This window comes from Hesperophylax consimilis, chromosome 18 (genome assembly GCF_061612785.1).
Source record: "Hesperophylax consimilis isolate HC1 chromosome 18, BYU_Hcon_1.0, whole genome shotgun sequence".
Taxonomy (NCBI): domain Eukaryota; kingdom Metazoa; phylum Arthropoda; class Insecta; order Trichoptera; family Limnephilidae; genus Hesperophylax; species Hesperophylax consimilis.
In genome coordinates, this window is record NC_142853.1 from 6940558 (window position 1) to 6952641 (window position 12084).

At 32.4% G+C, this 12084-nt stretch overlaps 1 protein-coding gene across 2 annotated transcripts in view; it reads left to right on the forward strand.

Moving 5' to 3' along the window:
- Positions 1–12084, forward strand: part of LOC149415294 (connectin-like) — a 314777-nt gene that overhangs the window by 121607 nt on the left and 181086 nt on the right. The window contains exon 2 of one of the 2 annotated variants that reach the window (XM_089642268.1): positions 6894–6968. The exons of the other annotated variant lie outside the window; for it this stretch is intronic. The gene's annotated coding sequence lies outside the window, so the exon portion shown is untranslated. The remainder of the gene's footprint in view (positions 1–6893; positions 6969–12084) is intronic. 2 annotated transcript variants of the gene reach the window in all.

A 12084-nucleotide genomic window follows, 5' to 3' on the forward strand; every position in this document is an offset into this window, starting at 1 on the left:
TCAATAATTTAAAATGTTGCATTTGATTGGAAAAATACACATCATAAGTTTCTTTTCCAATTTCTTACGCTTCTAATATTCGCATACAACTTCTTCTCCACAGATTTATTGTACAATGTCCAAACAATTTAAGCATCCCTCTCATTATGCTTATCGGTATCGAATTCATTAAGGATTTCTTATTCGTAATACGGCCGTACATAATAATAGGAAACATTAAAATCATTAATTCAACGCAAAATATACTCAAGACGAGGCGTGGCAACGCTTCCTTGTGGAATCTAATGAAAAGGGTAGGTAGTCTAAGAATACATTATCATCAATTTAATACCATGCTCGGGTTTAAGTTCTGACTCCGCTGCTTCTTTTATGAGCAAACCAAGAAATACACCTTTTTAATCGGATACCACACATATTAATTCTTTTAAGAGGAAACCAAGAAATACACATTTTCAATCTCATACCACACATATCAATTCTTTTATGAGGAAACCAAGATATACACATTTGCAATCTGATATCTACCACACATATCAATTCCATTATGAGGAAACCAAGCAATACACATTTTCAATCTGATACCACACATATCAATTCTTTTATGATCAAACCAAAAAATACACCTTTTCAATCGGATACCACACATATCAATTCTTTTATGAGGAAACCAAGAAATACACATTTTCAATCTGATACCACACATATCAATTTTTTTATGATCAAACCAAGAAATACACATTTTCAATCTTGATATTCATTGTTGTTTTTATTTAAATTTAAATTAAAATTAAAAATAATAATGACTAGTCATTTAATAAATAAATATTCGTAATTTTAAAATTGGAAATTCATTGGTCATACGGCATATATTCTGGTCTAGTAATGTGTAATTTCTATCACATATGATATTATAAAAAAAAGTACTATCGGATTCATATCTCTTAAACTGATTAATAAATGTGGAAATTCTAACTATACAATTGTAAATGTTCTCCAAAATGCCCTGGAAAGAATCTCAGACAAGTTTTTAATTCGCTGAAATATATATGTTGTTATTGAAGATAGGATCTATATATTTGCAGAGCCGAAACTGTAATTATATGAAATAAGGGAATTTCAGACAAAAAAAATCGCAAAGCAAGCTACAAAAATTATATAAACCCGTTTTGGTCTGTTATTTAACACGTTACATCAATGTAAAATTCAAAAGGTATCTTTAATGGAACTTGGCATTTGTAAAAAAATTTTACCCGATATAAAACAAGTCGTGTTTTATTAAATATTTTCCAATTTTTTAAAGCAAAAAGCTTTATTATTATCGTTTTTTTTAATATTAGCGCGCTCCCTCTAACATTCACATTTACATATTTCCTATTCAAACAATATTTTTTAATGCTTACTAAACTATGGAGCCTTATCGTCTTGAATTTCATAAAAACAATCACACTTGTTGGTAAAATGTTTCTTTTCGAGCACGAAAACTTACAATAGTAGCAATAATGTATTAATTTTCTTATGTTCCGTGTAATATAAATATTTGGATGATGTTTATAGCATACATTTTTGTGCAAAATCACCTGAAGGGTGCTGTACAAAGTAATGATCTATGTTATCACTAACTGTAAACTAGTCAGATTACATACACAAATTCGTAGATCACTAATACAAAGCCATATGTAAAATGCATTTGATTGGTGCACGTGATGCTAGAATGTACCAATGTTATTAATCTAAAGCTTATGAATTCATTCATATAATACTTATGAATTATGGATTCAGAAATTATTCATATTTTTCACCGCTACTGATCAACGATAATTTATTTACATTTTTGTTTGTCAGAATATCTATTTTTCTTAGTACATTACATCTAAGATTTATTTTGTAAATGTTAAACCTTGTGCTAGAAGTTATCCCAATATTTATCAAAAAAAGTTATAATTTAAGTAGACGTTCAGTAAATTTATTGAGTGATACTGTCTTTTTCTGAATGAACCTTCTACTTCCAACAAAGCGTTTCATTATTAATTCCATAAAAGTGATGCGAAATAAAGCAGTGGATGTGCCTTTGAAAAGCTTTCAGCAGAGCTTGTGTACAGGAAATGTAACCGCTTCTTTTGACAAATACAAGGGTTGTTGTTTTTCCGGCGTTTTCCCTGATAAAGTACCCCTCCGCAGAGTGAAGCCTCTCCCTGTCTATAGCAGCCTCTGAAATAGAAAATACCAACCCTAAGAAATATATACATGTTAGAACGCTGAAAACAACTCCTTTACTTTAATGGGTGGTAGAAAACAAAAAATTAGAATTAAGCATGGGCTGAAAAAATTCTCATGCAACATTTCTATCTGGTTTTTAACTTTAAGCCTACCCTAAGCTACAGAAGGTAGGAAGCATATTTTTAAAGAAAAACATGTAGTACATGTAGTAGGAGGGAGGAAACATAGAGGCCGTCAAATTTACAGAGGCAGTCGTAGATGCGACTCCTTTTCTAGGTTTCTCGACTGGAACCGAAGGGAATCAGTAATGCCTTTCTGTGAATATTATTCATTGTATCACACGAATAGCATAAAATCATAATGATTAAATTAATTATACCTTATTTTATCATTAAATCGCCAATTTATTATTTTTTAATTTCAGTTGCGCGGCAACATTCCCTCATCCCTCTCCTCCCCCGTCCTGTATACTTATAAACACATATATATTCTTGTATAATGCATTATATAGGTGTATTTAATTTGTTCTACTATTTTAAACTTGTTACTTGTTAATTTAGTATTTAGTCCTGATTTTTATATTTTAGTCTACATTCACTAAATATTTAGTTGTAAAATACTAAATCAACCATCTGTGAACGTTTTTAATTGGTCTGTTTCTTTTCCACCTTCCTTTATATTAAATTGAAATGAATACTGTTTATGTTCCTTAAAATAAATAAATAATTCTGTTTCCAGGATTCCATTAGACACGATTCACGTTGTGAAAAAATAGAAAACCACGAACGAAAGAAAAACTTTAATTTATGTAGGTACTTTACAAAGTTTGCTCGTACCATTTCACTTTTATTTTATTACAGACAGAAAACACATTAAATAATATAACCATGACCCTAAGACCTCCCTAAATATTCCCTCTTTATTTCTAAAACAAATGTTTTCCTAATAGGTTTTGGGGAAAACCTTTCAAATAATCACATAAGTTTGTTTTATAAAAAAACGTTCCAGGAAGACTAATAATTATAATACCTAAATATCCAATAAAGTTAAGTGCCACGTGTATTAAAATACTCAAAATATTTTTCTGATACGGGAAAGAGCTACTATTGAAAATCATTACTTTTTGCTGTCAATCGCGTAAAATGTGTTCCATAGTTGTTTGCTTCCGGAAGAATAAACCACCATTTACCAGAACACTTTTCTAAGTGGCCTTAAAGCGTGCAAAAACATCCCATGTTTACAAAACTGAAAAAACTTCCGAAGCAAAAGCATGTGAGAAACGTACATTTTTTATAAAATCATTTCCTATCCCAGGATAAAGTTTATCGGGATTTTTATACGGAAAATATTCGGTTTTTTTTTCAATAATAATTTTCAAAATATTCATTAAATTTTTTCGTAGGTGGATGTTATGAGATATCAATAAAAGTTTATCTTTCACGTAAGTTAGTAGTAAAGGGAGTTATATAGTACTATATTCCATTTTTATATTTATGTTCGGACAAAAATTTGCTTACGCTTATAGAATTGCTTACCAATATTGGAAAAATTAAGATTTGAAGTAAATTAATAAATTTAATTAATATTAATAAGTAAATTAATAAATTTAATTAATATTAATAAGTAAATTAGAAGTACTAAGTAATTAAAATTAGAAGTAATTAAAATTAGAAGTACTTAAAATTAGAAGTACCTATGTCATTTCTAGGTGGATTTTAGGTCGCGATATCGTGTTTCGGTTACAACCTTATATTTTTTATTTATTTTACTTCATTTTCTATTTCATACTCATGTCATATACAATAAAATAATAAATATCCTTTCAATACTTAAGATAATTCAAAGTTGACTCACGGGGTTAACTTTCTAAATTGGATGTAAGTAATTACCCACTTCGAGATTTGAACGCAACCCTTTGGGCTGTCTTGTAAACAATATATTACCCTAGCTCATTCAAATAGAATAATAGTTAAATGCAGTTAATTGAGTACTACATTTTTTAAAGTATATAAATGGTATACCATTAATACAATTACCTCAAGGGCGCTTAATTATGTTTCGCTTGATTCTGACTTAAAATTAAAATCTATATGTGTTATTTTGTTAAAAATATTTTCCAATCTTTAACTTCTGTTGATCTTGAAGAAGGGATGGGGGGGTTATTTAAGTACAAATATACGACCCTCACATTCGTACAACCTTTCCTAAAAATACTACCCTCTCTACCCCCATCTACATCTCTATCAATCTTTCTTCAGAGGTTAAGAGACGAGCCCCCGGTCCACGTTGAAATATTATGACAAGCCTCGGGGTAGGGGGTGCCTTTTCGAGGTAGGTAAATAACTACCCACGTAGCTAGTCTAGGTCGGGGATGAAATAATTATTGTAACGAATTAATGAAAACAATCTTTCACCTCACTATTTCATTAATCTAACTAACCATTTCGCTATTGTTTAGCATTTGTAATGTACTACTTACCACTCAATCTTGCATAAAACCCATTTCTTTATTCATTTTCATAAACCGTCTAATTGTCATCTGAATTTCCAACTAATGACATAACCTAACTCGGTAATTTGATAAATTTTGTCCTTTAATCTTGTTAGTCATACTTGTATTGGCCATGCAATAATATCTGTTCTTGTCATTCGTAACACTTTCTTCAGGGTGAATATTACTCTAATGATTATAAATCATTAGAGTAATATTCACCCTGCATACTGTGGTTTGAAATGCACTCATACTAGTCAGGTAGATTACAAAGCCATGCGGCGTGGGGTTTTTCTCATCTATCAATTCAGCCGTGTTATAAGATGAGAGTTATATTTTCACAATATATTATTTGTTAATCAACCAAGAACTTATGTTTTGTTCACGCCCAATCCAGGGTATATTGAAACATTTCAAAAGATTTGTATACGAGTATCCTCCATATCAATGGTATGGTGTCCAAAAAAGCGATACGGGTTCTACTTTAGAATAAGGAATCGTTCGTAATCATATGATTATCACGCAATACCCGGAGGTTCAAAATAAAATACATGCGGCGATGGTGGGTCCAGATTGACCCGGCTGAAATGATGAAATTAAAAGGCTTTTTAAACAAAGTCACAAACAAAAATCACAATACTAGAAATGTGCCCGAATGGTTGACAACATCTGCGCGGGACTGTGAGAGACAAAGACGGAAGGACAGAGCAAGAGATATGCTGTTTCATCGGCTGCTCGAATTCAACTGAGAAGAAATTGAATTTTTGCGTGTTTTTATAGAATAGACAAAAGGAAATTAGCCTAAACGAGATATTTGCGGCAAAATCTTTTATTTAAAAAACACTGGGTCAAATCAGACCCATCACCGGAGTCGAGGTGTTATTAATGAATTTTTCATTTTATTGTTATTGGTGTTTTGGATATTATGCCTTTTTGCGCTACCTCATTCTTAAACCAACATTTTGGACGGCTTTACAGTGTCTATAAGCAGGGCAGTTTGTATGATACTCTGTAATGCTGTCCGAAATGTTGGCTGAAGAAGGATTATACAGCAAAAATAAATCACTATAATGTGAAAATCTCAAATCAGACTTTTTCGTTAACTGCCATTCCAGTTCTCTCGGATGACAACATAATTGTCCATTACCTTAAAATTAAGGACTTTTTCGTCAACTGTGATTCCAATTCTATCGGATGACGACAAATAAGTTGTTAATTTTAATGTCCAGGACAATTTTTTGTCCTTAGGTAGAATCGCAATTGCTACCCTGGCTTCCTCCAGAAAAGGATATCTTATTCGAAATAATAAGTTCCCAAGAAAAAAAAGGTCTAAAAAACTGTGTCACGAAAAAGCTCACGACTTTTTGCTTCAAGCAATGAGATAATTCAAATGTATGGCGGGAAGAAACGCTCTTTTCTCAGTTGTTTTGGTTAGCTACTTGTTATTCTGCTCCCCGTACAGTTTTATAATCCGAAGCACAGGTAGAACAGGTACAGGGTACAGCCTTAGGACAGCGGTGTTCAAGATTCTCAACTTTCTTTCCGAAACATTTTTTCCGTGATTAATCGCCTCGAAAAATGTGTTCCCTAAGTGTTGTACTTATCTACATGCTTACACAAAAGTTTCAAGATTAAGGGCGCCATTAGAACCCCAAACGTCATGCGAAATATCGCCTTATTATTATTTACAAAAAGCTTTGCGATATTTTTTGGTTTTTAGGGTTCGTACATCATTGAACTAGAGACGTGTTCTGAGAGGGGCATTTACAATTACATTCACATTAATACACGGTAATACATTCACATGTCATTTAATATCATCATGTTCGTTATAGTCTTCGCATTTCTATTTTATTTGTGTGCCTTTCTTCAATTAAACTATTTATTCATATTCATATTGCGTACGTACGGGTTCAAACAATTAATTATTCTCAATATTTCAAAGCATAACTTAGTCAAATGTACGATATCTATGAACGCATAGGCTATAACAAACGTTACGTTTAACCTTAATAATAACTGTGCCTGCGTTGGGCCAGCTTAAAAATTGCATATATTTACATGTTTTGTGCAAATTTTGCAAAATTTAGTTCTACCACAAAGTTATTAATTTCGTAGATAAAAATAATATTTACGTATCTATGTATTTTGACGTTCCTCTAATAATTTTTTTTTTTTATACCAGGAACCGAATAGAAGCTATCTAATCATTTGCACGCACGTTGGCTGTTGGAACGCGAACCTGTCATCATAAAAAAAGGTAAAGCAAATTTATTAAAACTATTTTTTTATCAAATCTGTTGGATACTTAGTAAATACATATTTGCATTCCGGTTAGAACGTTAAAACCTGTTATGACCTCGAAATATTTATAAAAATGATATTTTCCTTAAAAATATCAAATAACTTAAGCCTCGCTTTCAGGTACACGGATAATATTAACTTGTATGAAATATTGTTAATTTATTAAAAATCTGTTCAAATTATTCGTTTTCCTGTTAAAAATGGGATTTTAGTCCTATAATAAATGATTTGAAGTATTTCATTTTCCATTATATTTATTCGGACAAGAGCACCTGCGTGAGCACGTGTTCGTATATAATCTGAATCACAAATATTTTTTTGGGAAATGATCATGCAGGCACATTTTAAACAAAATAGCCTTCGATAAAAATAGCCGTCCTCATTTTTCTCCGTGTAGGTGTGAAATAGATTTAAAATGAATGGCAACAAGTGGTGTTCATAGAATTACATATATATGGCTAAGGGATTAAGTCCTAACTGCTTAATAACCCACGAGAAACATTTCAACGATGTAAGTACCTACCCAAAACAAATTTATTTATGTAAGTTCCTAGTTTTCCCATGCTATTTTAGATTTTCCCAAAATACACCAAATCTTATTCCGTTTACAACCTACTTCATGAGGCTTTCTAAAAATAAATTGCTTTTCAAACCCTATTACAAAATTCTTATGCGCAAGTACATAGGTAGGTATTTGAATTTATTTTGGTAGGTATCCAATTTTTTTTAAAATTTAGTTGTAATTTTTTTTATATAAATAACATTTTTCAGTTAGTAAGAAAAAAAATTAAAACTAAACAAAAAAAAATTTAGTGTACAAACAAATTATTTCCCTCAGGTCCTGTATCATCTTTAGGGTTGCTGTGTGGGGGGTCTTTTTGGGGGGAGGAGAAGAAGTAGTAAACATGAGTATTGAAGAGATCCATGTTGTAGGAGAGAGGAAACACTTAGTCCTTATCGGAGATTGGCCATGGTCAGGACAATCTTCCACCTTCAGCATAAACAATAACCAATGAAATTTAACGTCCTATTTATTCATCCTTATAACTTATTCATGGCTCGATTCTCAATGTGTTTCAGGTAAAACATTTTGATTCCACCGCATAGGCTTAACTAATCCCTTCTCTTAACCAAGATACCGCGCTTATGTTGAATAACTTTTAAAAGATAACAACTTTTTCCCACGCCTGTATTTGTTGGTTTAGCTTTGCCCTTGTCGAAAACACATTAGATATTTTCTAAACCTTAATGTACAGTCAACAACAGCTAAAACAGGTTAGTGATTACAAGTTATAACGAACAAGATATTTATTTTCAACTGCCAAAAATTTATGATAAAAGAGAACTGCGAAATGTAAGACTTAAATTTTATTAACCCAGCCAGTTACGCTCTAAATATTTTTATAATACCATTTAATTTTAAAATCTATCAGATTTACGATTTATTTAGAAATTTTTCCGCTCGACCATCATTTTAATTTTTTAACGTGCATGAAGAAAACTTACTGATGTTAAATATTATTAATTTACTAAAAATCTGATCAAATCAATATTTTTCCCGTTAAAAACGGTAATGGAGGCCTACAAAAAATAATTTGTTTCATAACAAACCATCAGTAAATCATGAACATGTAATGAGGACGTGTGAACACGTGTCCGTGGACAAGGCCACCTGCGTTGAACACGATTAGGCACACGGAGAAAAATGAGTACTGGTTTTAAATCAAGATACTGTTAAAAATGTGATTGCATGACCATTTACTAGTAAAATATTAGTCATTCAGAATATATCTGAACACGTGTTCTCACATCGTCCGTATAAATTTAATAGACGAGATAAGAAAATATCATTATTTTGACGAACACGTGTTCCGACTTCCTCATAATAATATATTGTTGCTTTACTAATAGTTTGTTATGAAATTTGTCAAATTATTCCTTGTAGGCCGCCGGAAAATGATTAATTTTATCAGATTTTAAATCAGTAAGAAAAACAATATTTTATATCAGTATGTTTTCTCCGTGTTTTAAAAAAACTTCCTTATCTTAGCTGAACTTGGCGACCGCTGCGTGTTTTCTATTTTGTGATACGATTGCCCGACTCCCTCTAACACCCCTAAGTTTTACCCAACTTCCCCTGAACTCACCTGGTCCCTCTCTACGAGCTCCCTCGAGTCTACACCACCTCACCTGAGTTTCTGAGTAATGAGAAATTCTGCAGATGTCCTTTGTGGGGTCTAAGCCTCGTTGGGTGTCCACCGCTATTACTATCACTATTTTTTCACTCTTTATTCACCCCAGGACCATTTAGGTTGTAAAAAATGCGAAATTCTTACATATTCTTTGCCTAGGAATACGCGAGCAATTTACGGCAACGCGAACCTTAATAAAACTGTTTTTTTCAGTGAGAATCAGGTTATTTATACATTGCTTTGAAATCATTGACTCTTAGATTAATACGATAGTAATAATAATAATAATATTTGGATCATTTATATAGCGCCGTTTTTGTGCAAAATAACCTAAAGTCGCTGTACAAATATATAATACACTTCTACAATGAACTACTAACTATAATATATGGATATAATATACAGTACCATACTTAACTGGTAGGTCACTTGAGATTAACCTAAATAAACATTGATTAATTGTTTATAAACGAAATTTAGATACAGGATTTAAGATATAATTGGAAAATCGGATATAATTGGACTTTCTCTCAGGAATGGTATATTTAATTTAAGGGGATGACAGCTTTTTTTTTTTTTTTACAGTGAATGCCTCACAAGAGTCCCAACTGCTCCCGTCTGGAGCCAGTGAGACTATGGCATCCCCAATTGGGGATGTTGTGAGGCTGAAGGTAAGTGGGGAAGAGAAAGAGGAAGGTGGGGAAGTACCTGGCTATTCAGATCTAGTCACTAAACACGGCTAAAGCCATTTGGAGCAACGTTTCAATTCTGAATGGTGGTCTTACACCAGGGCGATACTGGTAGTATCTTCCACTCTGGAACGTGCCGCAAATATACTATATATTATTTTAATGAATTTATTTTAATTTTAATTAATTAATTGTGAAATAACACAAATTAATCAAATAAAATTTATTTGCGCACGCCGGGTTCGAACCCGCGACCTTCGGAATGGCAGTCCAATGCGTTACCACTGGACTATGCCGGCCGTCTTGAAAAGGTAGATTTTTTGTTTTGACTTAAATTCTGTTGGACTTGTTATGGATCTTAGTTCCAGAGAGATTTTATTCGAAGCCTTCGGCCCAGATGATCCGAAAGCGCGATCACCAAACTTAGTATTTGGCTTGCGCTTAAGTTCTATCAGTCTACCTACAGCTGATGATGTTTGTGATCTAAGAGTTGACTGCCTCAGAGCAGTGTTTTCCGAGACACATAGTTCAGAGATGTAGGGTGGAGCCATTTCATTGATAGATTTAAACACCATCTAGCACAATTTGTACAGGATTCTTTCAGGGCACTTTAGCCAGTGAAGGTAACGAAGGCATTCTGAAATGTGCGAAAATTTAGAGACCCCTTTTATTTACCGGTATCTTACCAATTATCAGAAAGTATAAAATGAATGACATGCGAAGGATATAAAATTAAGAGATAAAAAAACCTCTACGAAGATTAATCACTCGAATGATTTTGGGCATATTATGGCAAGTTTACAAAACGTCTTGAGCGATCGTTTGCCATAATGTGCCAAATTTATAGAACTTAAAAATATGGAACAAACAGTGGAATTTAGAGGGATTCATTAGCTTTTAACCGCAGTATGCAGTGTTAACTTGTTTTCGTATTAATATTTTGAGGAATTTAATTCATTAAATCAATGGCCATACCTAAAACCCACCACTTATCGCTCAAGTGGTTAGGCAAAAAATAATTTAAAAATGATTTGATAGTACAACATTTTCGTTACCTACCTCCCGTACAGTTGAATAGATCAACCTCTTAAATAGTTAAATATTTACGTTGCCTGTAATCTATGCATCGATTAAAACTTAATGGGAAATTACGCCAGTCGCTATTCGGGACAATGGATGGTGAATTGAATCAGAATAGAGCACATACATAGTTAGTTGGTTTCGTGTGAGCCTGTTTTCATAGAAATTGCAGGCATAATATCGAAAATCAATGTACTTCACTCAAGCTGCCGCATTATTTGAGAGCGCAGCATCGTTAATGAGATCCTTGGGGCAGTTTATGAATCCTAGTCTCACGAGGCGTAATATTCACGAGGGAATTTAAATAAATAGCACAGCCATCGTTTATTCGCAGCTAATCGACAATCTTACAAAACGATTTGTGAAAAAGAGATAGAAATTAAAGCATTGATTATTTGAATGAACCTTTCTTTACTAATTGTACAAATTAATACAGCTCAATACAAGCAAATAATTTAAAAATGGCACATTTTAATGTGCACACTGACAGTGATTCAAATTGGTTGAAAAATCATTTAAAACACCCGCCCACAACCTCCTCTTATCTCGCGATATTCCCACGATTCAGTACACCAATACATAATCAATAATATCTTTAATGATTATTATGAACGATCTCAAAAATTCAAGCCAGAAAGTATCTTAAAAATAATTGCCTCAGGATCCTTGCTTTTCGAAAGAAGAAATTTTCCTTTCGAATATTAGAAAACTTGAAAAAAAAGAAGTACAATTTATTTCACCGCAGACATTATAAAAAATACAGGACACGTTACATTCGTTTGAATCGTACAAAAACTGTAACTTCGTTTAAATAGCCGTTAATAAAATGGTAAGGAGGTATGTATGGAAACATATGAAACGGTCGCTAAAGTATGTCCACTGGACCTAGTTCAGTGAAACCATGCGCGTTGTTTCAGTAACGTATCTTCACTATTAATTTGTATATTTGTCAACCACTTGGTTAAAATAAATATGCATTTCAAATAAAGAATTAATAATTCATGAACAGTTTTGGTACCTACTATATCTCTTGTCTGATATGATAATAATTGCATTATTGCAATTGATTTCATTTTATGTTGAGTCAACAATGATTTCAAAACCAATTCGT